Raw genomic sequence first — 16,927 nt, forward strand, 5'->3', positions numbered from 1 at the left:
TGTTTTGACTACCGTGGCAGTATAATAGGCTCTAAAATCAGGTAGAGTGAGGGCTCCCACTTTGTTCTTCTTCTTCAGTAATGCTTTACTTATCCAGGTACTCTTCCCTTTCCACATGAAGTAGGTGATTTGTTTCTCCAACTCGTTAAAAAATGTCATTGGTATTAGGATTGGTATGGCATTGTATCTGTAGATTGCTTTGGGCAGAATTGACATTTTCACAATGTTGAGTCTTCCTATCCATGAGTAAGGTGTGTTTTTCCACTATGTAGGCCTCTTGCAGTAAGTAGTGATTTGTAGTTTTCTGTGTATAGGTCTTTTATGTCTCTAGTTAATTTTTAAGTATTTTATCTTCTTGGGGGCTATTGTAAATGGTATTGATTTGGTGATTTCCTTTTCAAAGTTCTCCTTGTTGGTGTAGAGGGATTCAAGTGATTTTTAGATACTTTGCTGAAATCTTCTATTAGTTGCAGTAGCTTTTTTGTGGATTTTTTTTGGGTTTTCTGTGTATAAGATCATATTATCTGCTAATAGGGATACTTTTACTTCTTCCTTACCAATTTGGATGCCCTTTATTTCTTTTTCTTGCCTTACTGCTCTGGGTAGAACTCCCAGCATAATGTTGAATAAGAGTGGTAATAAAGGGCATGCTTGTCTGGTTCCCATTCTCAAGGGGAATGTTTTCAGACTCTCTCCATTTAGGATGATGTTGGCTGTTGGCTTTGTATAAATGCCCTTTATTATGTTGAGGAATTTCCCTTCTATTCCTATTTTGCTGAGAGTTTTTATCATGAATGGGTGTTGGACTTTGTTAAATGCCTTTTCTGCATCGATTGATAAGATCAGGTGGTTCTTATCTTTTGTTTTATTTATGTGATGGATTACAGTGATTGTTTTTCCGATGTTGAACCATATCTGAATAGCTAGTATGAATCCCACTTGGTCATGATGAATTACTTTTTTGATATGTTGTTGAATTCTGTTGGCTAGAATTTTGTTGAGGATTTTTGTGTCTATGTTCATGAGGGATATTGGTCTGTAATTTTCTTTTTTTTTTTTTGTGATGTCTTTATGAACCACCAACCTTTTGGTTCGTAGCTGAGCATTTAACTGATTGTGCCACCCAGGAACTTCTAGGATATGGAAAGACCCTCAGATTTTCTTTATAGTTTAATCAGTTAACCCTTGATTTTTCTTTTAGTTTCTCCCCTCTCATATTGAATACAAGATACAAAAGAATGCTAAGAAATTGAGCCTTAATTACAACATTTTAACTTTCAAAAATTTTTTTCTCACCACTTCTGTGTTTTTGCTTTCTTTGGCCAGGGCTTGTGTGCTTAAACCACAGAGACACCTCCTCAGCCAGCTCATTCGGGATGAATAAATGATTACACTAAGTGTCACTCACACTTCTTCTAATGGGTAAGTAAGTTGGAGACACCTGTACATCTCAAAGGCTGTAAAAGCATAGGCCAGTCTGTATTTCTTTGCTTACTCGCCACATTCCATACAGTTCTGCTCACTGCTCTTTGCGTGGATTGGAAAGCCCAAGCAGCTTCGTCAGGTGCTGGTAATTGAGGTTCCTGCATGCGGCAGCTCTTCTCTGAGTCGCTTATTACAGACACTGTAATTTGATGTGATGGACGATCTACTCCAGGTGGAAAGATGCTTTGCCAATCCTTTCTGGACTTTAAGTGGAGAAGACGCATCACGTGAAGCCTTAATTTCCATCTCTCTAGATGACGAGTTCTGATAGAGCACACGCTTAAACCTTGTGGAACTAGTTGGACCACCTGCTTAAGAACAAATTATTGTTGGGTGCAGTTGAGTGGTTTCTGAAACCCTGTGTGACAAAGTAGAGCTACCCCATGGGGTTTCCTAGGCTGAAACCTTTACAGGAATGGATCACCATGTTTTTTCTCCCATGGAGTGGCTGGGTGGGTTTGAACTGTCGACCTTTCGGTTAGCAGCTGAGTGCTTAACCATTGTACCACCAAGCCTTCTTTAAGAACAAATAGAGCACATCCTTTCTAAACGGAGTTGTAAAATCAGGTAAGCTCAGGAGTTGTGGAAATTAAGAAACCACTGAGGAAAGGTAGGATTCCAGCTATGCTGTGGAGGTTCTTTCATTGTGACTCTGGTGTTTTACCAAGTAGGCATATTGGCGTTAAGTACTAAAGCAGGAGAGCTGAACAGGGTTTGGAATGGATGCAGGTAGTTCACTGAGAATGTTTGCAGTATCTGCAGTTCACACTTGCTTTGCTGAAACATACTCATATAACTATAAACTTTCTAGGCAAGAATGCCTCCCATCTTTACTTGACTGACTCCTTTGTGCCCTTTGGATCTCAGCTCAAGGTACTTTCTGACCACCTAGCCACCTGTTTCTGCATCATCCTGTTTTAATTTTTTGCACAGTGCTTGTCCATTCACGATAGTTTTCTCATTTGTGTGTTCATTTACTTATTGGCTTGTTGTTCAATTCCACCATCGCTGGAGCGAAAGTTCCACGAGGACAGGAAGCTCGTCTGTGTTGTTCATCACGTGTCTCCAGAGCCCAGAGTGGTGTCTGGCACGTGTCTGGTGCACAGCAGATACTTTTTGACTGGATATATAATGATTTCCCTGTTAAACGATCTCCATTGTGTAACTTGCTCAAGGTCATACGATGAAGAATTTATTCACATTGCAGGAGATTTTGGAGATCTAATTTGTCTAACAGATTTTTAAAATCGTTTCACTGTGGTAAAAATATATATAACAAAACATTTGCCAATGCAACAATTTTTACTTGTACGATTCAGTGACGTTGCTTATGTTCATCATGTTATACAACCATCACCCATCCTTTTCCAAATTATTCCACCCCAGTTACCAGAAACTCGGTGCCCCTTAAGCTGATACGATGCTTTTCTCTATCCCTCCCACCCCTCGTAACCACTAATAAACTTTGGTCTCTAAACATTTGCTTCTTTCCTATAAGTGGGATGATAAAATATTTGTCCTTTTGTGACTGACTTATTTCACTCAGCCTAATGTTTCCAAGGTTTATCCACGTTGTGGCATATGTCAGGACCTCATTTCTCTTTATGGCTGATTAATATCCCATTGTATGTCTGTACAACATTTGGTTTACCCATTCAACTGTTGACGGACATTTAAGTTGTTTCCACCTTTTGGCTATCCTGAAAAATGCTGCAGTGAACATTGGTGTACAAGTTTCTGTTTGTGTTTCTACTTTCAGTTCTTTTGGGTATATACCTAGGATTGGGATATTTGGGTCATGTGATAGTTTCTGCTAAAAGTTATTTTTATGTGATTTGTGCTCTCATGTAATTATCAAGCTTAACATTATATTCCACATAAACAGGAAGTTGTCTAACATATCTATGTTTATTTGTAAATAAAAAAAAAAATCCATTGTCATTGAGTCGATTCCAACTCTTAGTGACCCCCCGGGGCAGAGTAGAACTGCCCAATTGGGTTTCCAAGAATCCAAACTAGTGACGCTTTAGTTAGCAGCCAAGCTCTTAACCACTTCACCACCAGGGCTCCTATTTGTAAATACTGAATATAATAATGTTCAAAATTTTGATGATAATTGGTAAGCTTGTGTTGACTGACCCTTCAATCACCTACATTAGAATATTCAGAAGGAATATCTAGTTAGGCTTTGAGAGGTGTTTATTTTGTACTTCGGTGTGGTTCAAACCCACTTACTGAAATGTACCTATTTGAAAAGCCCAAAGTCTAGGTTTATTGGGAGTTAGACCACCTGGGTCCTTTGAATCCTGTTTCTGACATTTCTTTCCTCAGCGACCGTGGGCAGATTGTTGTTGTTGTTAGGTGCCATCGAGTCAGTTCCGACTCATAGCGACCCTATGCACAACAGAATAAAACACTGCCCGGTCCTGCGACATCCTTACAATCGCTGTTATGCTTGAGCTCATTGTTGCAGCCACTGTGTCAATCCACCTCCTCGAGGGTCTTCCTCTTTTTCGCTGACCCTGTACTCTGCCAAGCATGATGTCCTTCTCCAGGGACTGATCCCTCCTGACAACATGTCCAAAGTATGTAAGACGCAGTCTCGCCATCCTTGCTTCTAAGGAGCATTCTGGTTGTACTTCTTCCAAGACGGATTTGTTCGTTCTTTTGGCAGTCCATGGTATATTCAATATTCTTCGCCAGCACCACAATTCAGAGGCATCAACTCTTCTTCAGTCTTCCTTATTCATTGTCCAGCTTTCACATGCATATGACGTGATTGAAAATACCATGGCTTGGGTCAGGTGCACCTTAGTCTTCAAGGTGACATCTTTGCTCTTCAACACTTTGAAGAGGTCCTTTGCAGCAGATTTGCCCAATGCAATGTGTCTTTTGATTTCTTGACTGCTGCTTCCATGGCTATTGATTGTGGATCCAAGTAAAACGAAATCCTTGACAACTTCAATCTTTTCTCCGTTTATCATGATGTTGCTCATTGGTCCAGTTCTGAGGATTTTTGTTTTCTTTATGTTAAGGTGTAATCCATGCTGAAGGCTGTGGTCTTTGATCTACATTAATAAATGCTTCAAGTCCTCTTCACTTTCAGCAAGCAAGGCTGTGTCATCTGCGTAACGTAGGTTGTTAGTGAGTCTTCCTCCAATCTTGATGCCCTGTTCTTCTTCATATAGTGCAGCTTCTCGTATTATTCATTCAGCGTACAGATTAAATAGGTCTGGGGAAAGAATACCTAACCCTGACACACATCTTTCCTTACTTTAAACCAATCAGTATCCCCTTGTTCTGTCCAAACAACTGCCTCTTGGTCTATGTAAAGGTTCCTCATGAGCACAATTAAGTGTTCCAGAATTCCCATTCTTCACAGTGTTAGCCATAGTTTGTTATGATCCACACAGTCAAATGTCTTTGCATAATCAATAAAACACAGGTAAACATCCTTCTGGTATTCTCTGCTTTCAGCCAGGATCCATCTGACATCAGCAATGATATCCCTGTTTCCATGTCCTCTTCTGAAACCAGCCTGAATTTCTGGGAGTTCCCTGTCGATATACTGCTGCAGCCGTTTTTGAATGATCTTCAGCAAAATTTTGCTTGCGTGTGATATTAATAATATTGTTCTATAATTTCCACATTCAGTTGGATCACCTTTCTTGGGAATAGGCATAAATATGGATCTCTTCCAGTCAGTTGGCCAGGAAGCTGTCTCCCATATTTCTTGGCAGAGATGAGTGAGCACCTCCAGTGCTTCATCTGTTTGTTGAAACATCTCAATTGATATTCCATCAATTCCTGGAGCCTTGTTTTTCACCAGTGCCTTCAGAGCAGCTTGGACTTCTTCCTTCAGTACCATCGGTTCCTGATCACATGCCACCTCTTGAAATGGTTAAATATCGACTAATTCTTTTTGGTATAATGACTCTGTGTATTCCTTCCATCTTCTTTTGATGCTTCCTGCATCGTTTAGTATTTCCCCCATAGAATCCTTCACTATTGCAACTTGAGGCTTGAATTTTTTCTTCAGTTCTTTCACCTTGAGAAACGCCGAGCGTGTTCTTCCCTTTTGGTTTTCCATCTCCAGCTCTTTGCACATGTCATTATAATACTTTATTTTGTCTTCTCGAGAGGCCCTTTGAAACCTTCTGTTCAGTTCTTTTGCTTCATAAATTCTTCCTTTTGCTTTAGCTGCTCAACGTTTGAGAGCAAGTTTCAGAGCCTCCTCTGACATCCACCTTGATCTTTTCTTTCTTTCTTGTCTTTTCAGTGACCTCTTGCTTTCTTCACAGATGATGTCCTTGATAGCATTCCACAACTCGTCTGGTCTTTGGTCACTAGTGTTCAATGCCTCAAGTCTATTCTTGAGATGGCCTCTAAATTCAGGCGGGATATACTCAAGGTCATATTTTGGCTCTCTTGGACTTGCTCTGATTTTCTTCATTTTCAGCTTGAACTTGCATATAAGCAATTAATGGTCTGTTCCACAGTCGGCCCCTGGCCTTGTTCTGAGTGTTGATGTTGAGCTTTCCATCGTCTCTTTCCACAGATGTAGTCAATTTGATTTCTGTGTGTTCCCTCTGGGGAGGTCCATGTGTATAAAAAAAAATAGTCACTGTTTATGTTGGTGAAAGAAGGTGTTTGCAATGAAGAAGTCGTTGGTCTTGCAAAATTCTATCGTTCGATCTCCAGCATTGTTTCTGTCAGCAAGGCCATATTTTCCAACTACCGATCCTTCTTCTTTGTTTCCAACTTTTGCATTCCAATCGCCAGTAAGTATCAATGCATCTTGATTGCATGTTCGATCAATTTCAGACTGCAGCAACTGATAAAAATCTTCCATTTCTTCATCTTTGGCCCTAGTGGTTGGTGCGTACATTTGAATAATAGTGGTATTAACTGGTCTTCCTTGTAGGCATATGGATATTATCCTATCACTGACAGCGTTGTACTTCAGGATAGATCTTGAATCGTTCTTTTGACGATGAATGCAACACCATTCCTCTTTGAATTGTCATTCCCAGCATAGTAGACTATATGATTGTCCAATTCAAAATGGCCAATACCAGTCCATTTCAGCTCACTAATGCCTAGGATATCGATGTTTATGCGTTCCATTTCATTTTTGACGATTTCCAATTTTCCTAGATTCATACTTCGTACATTCTAGATTCTGATTATTAATGGATGTTTGCAGCTGTTTCTTCTCATTTTGAGTCGTGCCACATCAGCAGATGAAGGTCCCAAAAGGTTTACTCCATCCATGTTGTTAAGGTCAACTCTACTTTGAGGAGGCAGCTCTTCCCCAGTCATCTTTTGAGTGCCTTCCAACCTGGGGGTCTCATCTTCCAGCACTATATCAGATGATGTTTCACTGCTATTCATAAGGTTTTCACTAGCTAATGCTTTTCAGAAGTAGACTGCCAGGTACTTCCTCCTTGTCTGTCTTATTCTGGAGCTGGAGATGGAAAACCAAAGGGGAAGAACATGCTCGGCGTTTCTCAAGGTAAAAGAACTGAAGAAAAAAATTGAAGCCTCGAATTGCAATAGTGAAGGATTCCATGGGGAAAATATTAAACGATGCAGGAAGCATCAAAAGAAGATGGAAGGAATACACAGAGTCATTATACCAAAAAGAATTAGTAGATATTCAACCATTTCAAGAGGTGGCATATGATCAGGAACCAATGGTACTAAAGGAAGAAGTCCAAGCTGCTCTGAAGGCATTGGCGAAAAACAAGGCTCCAAGAATTGATGGAATATCAATTGAGATGTTTCAAGAAACAGATGGAGTGCTGGAGGTGCTCACTCATCTCTGCCAAGAAATATGGAAGACAGCTTCCTGGCCAACTGACTGGAAGAGAGCCATATTTATGCCTGTTCCTAAGTAAAGTGATCTAACTGAATGTGGAAATTATAGAGCAATATTATTAATATCACACACAAGCAAAATTTTGCTGAAGATCATTCAAAAACAGCTGCTTCAGTATATCGACAGGGAATTGCCAGAAATTCAGGCCGGTTTCAGAAGAGGACATGGAACCAGGGATATCATTGCTGATGTCAGATGGATCCTGGCTGAAAGCAGAGAATACCAGAAGGATGTTTACCTGTGTTTTATTGACTATGCAAAGGCATTTGACTGTGTGGGTCATAACAAACTATGGATAACATTGTGAAGAATGGGAATTCTGGAACACTTAATTGTGCTCATGAGGAACCTTTACATAGATCAAGAGGCAGTTATTCAGACAGAACAAGGATACTGATTGGTTTAAAGTCAGGAAAGATGTGCGTCAGGGTTGTATTCTTTCACAATACTTATTCAATCTGTATGCTAAGCAAATAATACGAGAAGCTGGAATATATGAAGAAGTACGGGGCATCAGGATTGGAAGAAGACTCATTAGCAACTTGTGTTACACAGATGACACAACCTTGCTTGCTGAAAGTGAAGAGGACTTGAAGCACTTACTGATGAAGATCAAAGACCACAGCCTTCAGTGTAGATTACACCTCAATATAAAAAAAAAAAAAAAAAGAAAGAAAACAAAAATCCTCAGAACTGGACCAATGAGCAACATCATGATAAACGGAGAAAGACTGAAGTTGTCAAGGATTTCATTTTACTTGGATCCACAATCAACAGCCATGGAAGCAGCAGTCAAGAAATCAAAAGACGCATTTCATTGGGTAAATCTGCTGCAAAGAAGTTCTTCAAAGTGTTGAAGAGCAAAGATGTCACCCTGAAGACTAAGGTGCGCCTGACCCAAGGCATGGTATTTTCAGTCACATCATATACATGTGAAAGTTGGAGAATGAATAAGGAAGACTGAAGAAGAATCGACGCCTTTGAATTGTGGTGTTGGCGAAGAATATTGAATATACCGTGGACTGCCAAAAGAACTAACAAATCTGTCTTGGAAGAGGTACAGCCAGAATACTCCTTAGAGGTAAGGATGGCGAGACTGCATCTTACATACTTTGGACATGTTTTCAGGAGGGATCAGTCCCTGGAGAAGGATATCATGCTTGCCAGAGTACAGGGTCAGCAGAAAAGAGAGAGACCCTTAACGAGGTGGACTGACACAGTGGCTGCAACAATGAGCTCAAGCATAACAATGATTGCAAGGATGGCTCAGGACCGGGCAGTGTTTTGTTGTGTTGCGCGTAGGGTCGATGTGAGTGGGAACCGACTTGATGGCACCTAAGAACAATAACAAGAGCTTCCAATGGTGTTGATTGTGGATCCAAGTAAAATGAAATCCTTAACAACTTCAGTATTTTCTCCATTTATCATGTTGTTGCTTATTGGTCCAGTTGTGAGGATTTTTGGTTTTTTGTGTTGAGGTGTAATCCATACTGAAGGCTGTGGTCTTTGATCTTCATCAGTAAGCACTTCAAGTTCTCTTCAGTTCTTTCATAGTTTCTTGAGCTTCATAGTTCAAGAAAAATGAAAAAGAGTTTTGTGTATGTATAGGGTTGCTATGAGTTGGAATTGACTTGACGGCGCTAGGTTTGGTTATTTGGTTTTTTGGTGCTCTAAAGAACACTTACGTAAGTTTAATTTGCAAAGAAGTGTTTCTGTTTGCAGTATGAGTACAGTATTCAGCCTTGCTTCACTTGTGTATTTTATATGGCTCTAAAGGTATTTGAGTGAGTCCCCTGAGCCGGACAGTTAAATTTCCCCTGTATGTTCAGACATACTGTTTTCCTGGAGGCCATTTCCTCTCCTTTAGCCCTTTGTGGACATGGAGTACAGTTGTTTAGCAGCTGTTAGGGATTGAATCACATCCCCCAAAATATATGTTGAAGTCCTAACTCATGTGTCTGTGAAAGTGATTCTGTTTGGAAATAGGGCTTTAGAAGCTGTTATCAGTTAGGTTAACATTGGGTCATACTGCAGTGGGGTGGGTCCTAATCCTATATGACTAGGATCCTTGTAAAAGAGAAGATACATAGAGATAGGGAGAACAGAGAGAGAATGTCACATGATGCTGCAGCTGCAAGCCAAGGAATGCCTAGAGCCACCAGAAGTTGGAGAGAACCCTCAGAAGGAATTAACATGGTTGACATCCTGATCACAGACTCCCAGCCTCCAGACTGAGAGACAATAAATTTCTGTTCTTATAAGCCATCTAGTTTTCAGTATTTTGTCATGGCCACCCTGGGAAAAGGAGCCCTGGTGGTGCAATGGTTAAGCACTCAGCTGCTAACTGAAAGGCTGGTGGTTCGAACCCACTAGCAGCTCCACTGGAGAGAAACCTGTCCATCTGCTTCCATAAAGATTACAGCCTATGGGGCAGTTCTACTCTGTCCTGTGGGGCAGCTATGAGTCAGAATTGACTTGATGGCATTCATCTGTTCCCCACAACCACCTGGGAAACCGATATGAGCAGGATATCTCCTTTGCCTTTCCTCACAGCAATTGTTGGATCCCTTGGCTTGATGAAACGTGAACAGTGTGTCATTTGCACATGTGTGTGGACTCTGGAGCTAGGTTCCATTCTGCCTGTTCCAGTGGACTCCCCAGCCCTCCCTAAACAGATGAGGTCCTGTCATCTCCTTAATGCTGAGTGTGTTTGGTCCATAGAACTGAGCTCTTAGCTCATGAGTCACAGGTGGAAGTCTTAGGACACCTCTGTTCTGTGTGCATTTTGATTTTGAGGGAGAAACATAATCTGGGTTTTTTGTTTTGTTGTAGAAGGATGGTTCTGGGTTCATTGTGAAGATAGACTAGAAGGGAGGGAAGAGTGGGGACTGAGGAGGGAGCAGAGCAGACCCAGGGTAATTGACTTCAGCTGTTTGTAGAGTGGTTTTGTCGAAGAGTAGGATGCGTGTTGATAATGCTAGCAAGACCAAGACTAATTAGTGGGATGTTTAGGATATAAAGTCAGGGGAAGGAGTTCCCTTTTATCAATTGGTTATTTAGCAACGGAATGTCCCCTCTAACAGAGCTGTGGACTTCCCATTACTCAGGGGATTTGAGTAGAAGAACGGTGCCCATCTGTCAGGTTACTGTAGTAGGTTCTCAAATTAGAAGGAAGATGGGGCTACTGAGATGACCTTTGAGGTCTCTCTAAAAACTCAGATTCAATTATGCTTTGAATAAAATGATTAGGAACCTTTCAGCTTAACCAGTTTCAGTCTATGAGAAAGAAATATTGTGAGTGGGCTGAGAGGCTAAATATAGTACTTTTTAATTACATTTCGATCTGGACAGATTAATTTGGACTTTCTTAAATGTTCCAGTATAACCCTTCAGAAATGTTATAAACAGATGGATCTAGTGGCTAGTATTTATATGCCAGGATTTTACAAGCTTATTTCCTAAATGTTTTTTTCTACTGAAAATTTCATTTTACCTTAGCTGAAACTTAATTTATAGCTTTATTTTTGGTAGCATGATTTTTAATACAGCTTTTATCATTTATATAAAAAATTACCTGTTTCTTTCATATTCTATTTAATTTTATAATTTAGGATTTTACACATCATCATTTGTTGTCAATCATTAAAGTATATTTAATTTGAATTTAATGACCTACAGGAAAAAGTCCCTTTCAAGGAAAACTTTTATTAAGAATTTGTCTTAAATATTAATTTTCATGTCACTTATTAGTTGGTCTTTCTCCCAAAAGAAATTAATCTTTTGGATAAATTATTGGGCCTTGCTTATTATGTAATGTGAGGTAATTAAAGCCTGTACTTTATAAACATTTATATAATAGAATTTCTTCCTTCCATGATATTTGACTCCATTTATGATATATATATTTTTTTGCATGTTTGATGCCTTTGGGACCCTTAGGTAAAGCTTCTGTTACAAAGTATAGATTTAATATGGCTTTAAATCAACACATGCCTTGCTAGGATTGAATTAAAAATTTTTTTTTTCCTGTAGTAAAATAAACATAAAGTAAAATTTACCATTGTGGTCATTTTAAGTGAGTGGCATTAAGTACATTCACAAATGTTGTGAAACTACCCCTTCTTTCGTATCCCAGAGCTTTACCATCACCCAGACAGACATCTCCTACCCCTTATGCAGTCTCTCCCAATCTCCCCTCCCCCAGGCCTTGGCAACTAGGATTACATTTTGAATTTTCTTAAAATTGGCAATTGTTTTTGAGGGCTTCTCTAACTTTCTTTTTAAAAAAATTAAAAAATTTATTTTGTTTCTCATTTAATACACAGCTATTGAGTGATGCGCAGAGGTTTTAATGATGGCGTACTGCCAGGCCAACAACAAAAAAACAAAACAAAAGTAGAGAATAATTATGGGAAAAAAAGGTACATGGAAAGGCCTTTTAGGTTAACTAACATTTCTCCTTAACAGTGGAATGAGAGCTACCACTGCTAACTAAAACGTCAGCAGCTTGAATCCACTAGCCACTCCTTGGAAATCCTATGGGGCAGTTCTACTCTGTCCTGTAGGATCACTGTGTCCGGACTAACTCGATGGCAGTGTGTTTGGTTTTGGTTTTGGCCATCAAGTTTATGCCGACTCATGGCAGCCCCATGTATGCAGAGTAGAACTGCTCCATGGGGTTTCCAGGCTGTGACCTTCTGGAAGCAGACCACGAGGCCTTTCTTCCAAGGTGCCTCTGGGTGGATTTGAACTGCCAACCTTTTAGCTAGTAGTTGATTGCTTAGCCATTTGTGCCACCTAGGGACTCCCTCACAAAGCTGTAGGCTGCAGCAAGCGCTGTTCCTCCTTTCACATTCACCACCACTGCCAGGTCACTGCCGTGTCCTATTCATTCATTCTTCATTCATTCACTCCACAGATACTTATTGGGTAACCACCGTGTGCCAGACACTGTTTAAAGTACCAGAATTTTAATGGTAGACAATTTTAACAAGATCTCTGCTTTATGGAGTTTATGTTCTAGGGCAGGTCCTGTGTTAAACAATTCACAAATATTATTTTCATATTTAATCCTTACAACAAACCTGTGAGACAGTGTATTAGGCTGAATAGTGGCCTCTGAAAAGATATGTCCATGTTCTAATCCCCAGGACGCAGGAATGTGACTTTCTTTGGAAAAAGGATCTTGGATGATGTAATTAAGGATTTTGAAATGAAGAGATCATCCTGAAATATCTGGAGGGGCCCTAAATCTAATGACAAGTGTCCTTACAAGAGTTACACAGAGGGAGCTAGGCACACAGAAGTGGAGGAGACAGAGTGACCATGGAGACAGAGACTGGAGCAATGTGGCTACAAACAAAGGGATGTGACAACCACCAGGGGCGACGAGATCCTCCCCTAGAGCCTTCAGAAGGAGTTGGGTCCTGCCTGTGTCTTGACTTTAACTTCTGGCCTTCTGAACTGTGAGAGAATCGTGCTTGTGGCAGTTTAAACCACCAAGTTTGTGGTAATTTATTATGGCAGCCCGAGGAAACTAATACAGGAAAATGATGTTATCTTCATTTTACCCATAAACCCATTGCCATCTGGTCGATTCTGACTCATAGTGACCCTACAGTACAGAGTAGAACTGTCCCATAGGATTTCCAAGGAGCACCCGGTAGATTTGAACTGCCGACTTCTTGGTTAGCAGCCGTAGTTGTTAACCACTACACCACCAGGTTTTCCATCTTTATTTTACAGATTAAGAAACTGACGATTAGAGAAGTTAAGTGATGTGTCCAAGGTCACACAGCAGGATCTGAACTCAGGGCAGAAGGCCCCTAGAGCTGTTTTGCTGCCCTTCTGGGGAAAATGACATAGTAGCAAATGCATTACACGTGTGGATTGTACGTTTGTTTGGGTTTTCTGCATCACAGAAAAACAGGCAAAACCTTCAAGCCACTGCCGTTTTAAATAGGAAGGCCAACCAGGCATGTTCTCACTGTATTCTCTGGGTGTTGGGTTTCAGAAACCGGGGCTGGATTTGGGCTTTTTGATCAACTGGGGAGAAAAATCACCTCCCCAAGTACCATTTCTCAGGATCTTCGGATTCTCACATGAATAATTCATGTACTTCATTTACTTCTAGTATTATCTTCAAGTGTTTTTGCAACTGCATTTCTCAAGTTCTATGTTCGTTTACCCCACGGCGTTTGAACTGTTGCTTTTCTGTCGAATCTGTGGTCAAGCCTTCTGTTGTCAGCCAAGAGCTTATCGGGAGTCCTTTGCTCACAGTATAACTGCATCAAAGGTGAATGTTTACATTTGTGAAGGATTAATCCTTTGGAATCCTGTTTGGATAAGAATAATTGGTCTTTTTTGACCTTTAAAATTAGTTAATTTTTACTACAAAAATTCCTTAAAGTTGCATTTGACCTCAGAAGTAAGGAAAGTAGGAGTGGCTTTTCTTGAAATTTAAGTAGAGAGGTTATTTGTGACAGCTCATATGACTTTAAATTGTATTTTCAGTGCAGTTCTCCTTATAACTACTATATTATACCTTAGTAAGTATGTTAGTATATTTATAGATTATAACGAGATCACAGATGAAACCACTAAACTAGTACCATCGTGTCGATTCCGACTCATAACGGCCCCATATATATCAGAGTAGAATTGCCCCGTGGGGTTTTTGGAAGTAGATTGCCAGGCCTTTCTTTCGAGGCAGCAGCCGAGTGTGTTAACTGTTTGTACCACCCAGGGACTCCATATTATAGATTGGTACGTGTTAATTTGTGTTTATATTCGAATACACAGAGACTCTATGAATAGGTACTATTAGTGTTAGCCTCATTTTATGGGTGAAGACAGTGTAATTCAGAAGGCTTCTGAGTTAAAAAGAGAAGAATTGCTAACCCATATCTACTGATCTGAAAGCCACTACACTCTTGCCTGTTTTTCATTTGTTATGATTTGCCACATTAAGGCCAATCTCAACATTTTTTATTCTGGAAGCATTCCTGTGCCACATTTGATCATTTCACATCCTCCAAGTCTTTTCTGGACACACACAGAAGCCTCTCCAGCCAACCCTGGCACACATGTGCATACCCAGTGTAGGATATTCACTGGTCGCTAAAAAATTTTGCTTCATCTTGACTGTGCCTCCAGTGAAGCATGGTGTTTTTTATGGAATTTTTGGTGAATATTTGTGTGTGGTTATATATATGTTATTTTCACCCTAGCTTTTATTAAGAAAACCTTTCATTAAGAAAATTTTCAAGAATATAGAAAAATGGGAAGAATTGTACAGCGAACACCCGTAAACCCACTACTCAAATAGTGCAGTTGTTAACGTTTTGCTCTCTTTGCTGTTACATGTGTCGTTTTGCATTGTATGTTTCTGAATAGAATACTTCACCAGTAGTAATTTATGTATTTCTCAGAGATCTTTCCCAAGGAATTTAATTTGAACTCATCTGTTGTGTTGTATTATTACCCCAGAATGAAGCAGAGAAAGAGCCCATCTAGGTCTATGGTTTGGAAATATGCTAGTTTTAGGCTGGAGAACTCAATTGAGAATACTTTCCTGTAGTCAGGCAAAGTCTAAAGAACTCACAAAACCTTACGTAGTTTGAAACCCCAAAGTGACTTTATAAATTCACAGAACTCTAGTTATTTGAGTGACCTCAGTGATAAAAAGTGGAACTTGACAATGTGAGCCCGTTTGAAATATCTGAAGAATGCTGGAGATAATTCTATCTTACAGACGACTCTGGCGTGGGAGGGATCTACATGTAGGACGTATCCATAGTTCAGGATCATCTTTAAAAAATCTAGGATAAGGAAAAGAGTAGGGGCATGCAAGTGTTTCCATGCAGCTAATCGTCCTTTGATTCTTCCTAGCCGCCTTCTGAAACACACTTCATTACATTTCCGTATTCCTTCTGACATAATTTCCGTCCTCATGCCGACGCGTGGTTCTGTTGCAAGGCTATACAAAAGGCTTTCTTTTCTTTTAAAAAAATTTTTATTGTGCTTTAGGTGAAAGTTTACAGAGCAAATTAGATTCCCATTTGACAGTTTGTACATAAAGCATTTCTTGATGTTGGTTGCATTCCCCACAATGTGTCTGCACTCTCCCCATTTCTGCCCTGGGTTCCCTGTTTCCTTTTGCCAGAATTTTCTACCCCTTCCTGCCTTCTCATCTTTGCTTTTGGGCCAGAGTCCTTTTGATCTCATGTAACTGATTGTCTAAGGAACACGTTCCTCTCGGGTATTATCATTTGTTTTATGGGCCCGTCTATTGTTTGACTGAAAGGTGGTCTCTGGCAGTGGCTTCACTTTCAGGCCAGAAGGGCTATAGTCTCGGGGGCTCCTCTAGTCTCTGTCAGACCAGTAAGTCTGGTCTTTTGTGTGGATTTAATATTTTATTCTACATTTTTTCTCCTGCTACGTCTGGGATCGCAGTATGAATGGTTGGTGGTTGTAGCTGGGTACCATCTAGCTCTTCTGGTCTCGGGGTCAGGTAGGCAGTGGTTCATATGGTCCATGAGTCCTTTGGACTAATTGCTCCCCTGAGTCTTTGGTTTTCTTCACTCTCCTTTGCTCCAGACAGGACGAGACCAATAGTTGTATCTGAGATGGCCACTTGCAAGCTTTTCAGACCCCAGAACATTGTCTTTATGAACGATGTTGTGCCTGTTGACGTGGATGTCCCTTCAGTCTGTGGTCCTTTCCCTTCAAGCCTAGGAGCTTTGTCTTGTGAGGTGTCTGGCTTTGTCTAAGAAGTTGCCCTGACTGTGGCCCTTGTGTGCGTTATTATCTGTGGTAAAATACATGCAACACCTATAATTTATGTAGAAATATTCACAACCAAACCTATATCTGCAGGTGGGTGTGCTCCCTTACACACTCCCGCAACTATTTAGCATACCTGTCTACCTATGTGGAAACCCTGGTGGTGTAGCGGTTAAGCACTACAGCTGCTAACCAAAAGGTTGCCAGTACAAATCCACCATACGCTCCTTGGAAACACTATGGGGAAGTTCTCCTCTATCCTATAGGGTAGCTATAAGTCAAAATCGACTTGATGGCAACAGGTTTGGTCTTGGTTTTTTTTGTTGAAGAGCAAAGCTGTCACCTTGAAGACTAAGGTGCACCTGACCCAAGCCATGGTATTTTCAATCACATCATATGCATGTGAAAGCTGGACAATGAATAAGGAAGACTGAAGAAGAATTGACGCCTTTGAATTGTGGTGTTGGCAAAGAATATTGAATATACTATGGACTGCAAAAGAATGAACAAATCTGTCTTAGAAGAAGTACAACCAGAATGCTCCTTAGAAGCAAGGATGGCGAGACTGTATCTTACATACTTTGGACATGTTGTCAGGAGGGATCAGTCCCTGGAGAAGAACATCATGCCTGGCATAGTACAGGGTCAGCGGAAAAGAGGAAGACCCTCAACGAGGTGGATTGACACAGTGGCTGCAACAATGAGCTCAAACATAACAGCGATTCTAAGGATGGCTCAGGACTGGGCAGTGTTTCCTTCTGTTGTGCATAGGGTCAC

At 40.5% G+C, this 16,927-nt stretch overlaps 1 protein-coding gene across 9 annotated transcripts in view; it reads left to right on the top strand.

Moving 5' to 3' along the window:
• The window catches only part of TIAM2 (TIAM Rac1 associated GEF 2), a 352,591-nt gene that overhangs the window by 163,617 nt on the left and 172,047 nt on the right, over positions 1–16,927 (top strand). For 8 of the 9 annotated variants that reach the window (XR_007519667.1, XM_049904306.1, XM_049904327.1 and 5 more), the window contains one exon: positions 1,327–1,422. The exons of the other annotated variant lie outside the window; for it this stretch is intronic. The gene's annotated coding sequence lies outside the window, so the exon portion shown is untranslated. The remainder of the gene's footprint in view (positions 1–1,326; positions 1,423–16,927) is intronic. 9 annotated transcript variants of the gene reach the window in all.

This window comes from Elephas maximus, chromosome 1 (assembly GCF_024166365.1).
Source record: "Elephas maximus indicus isolate mEleMax1 chromosome 1, mEleMax1 primary haplotype, whole genome shotgun sequence".
Classification (NCBI taxonomy): domain Eukaryota; kingdom Metazoa; phylum Chordata; class Mammalia; order Proboscidea; family Elephantidae; genus Elephas; species Elephas maximus.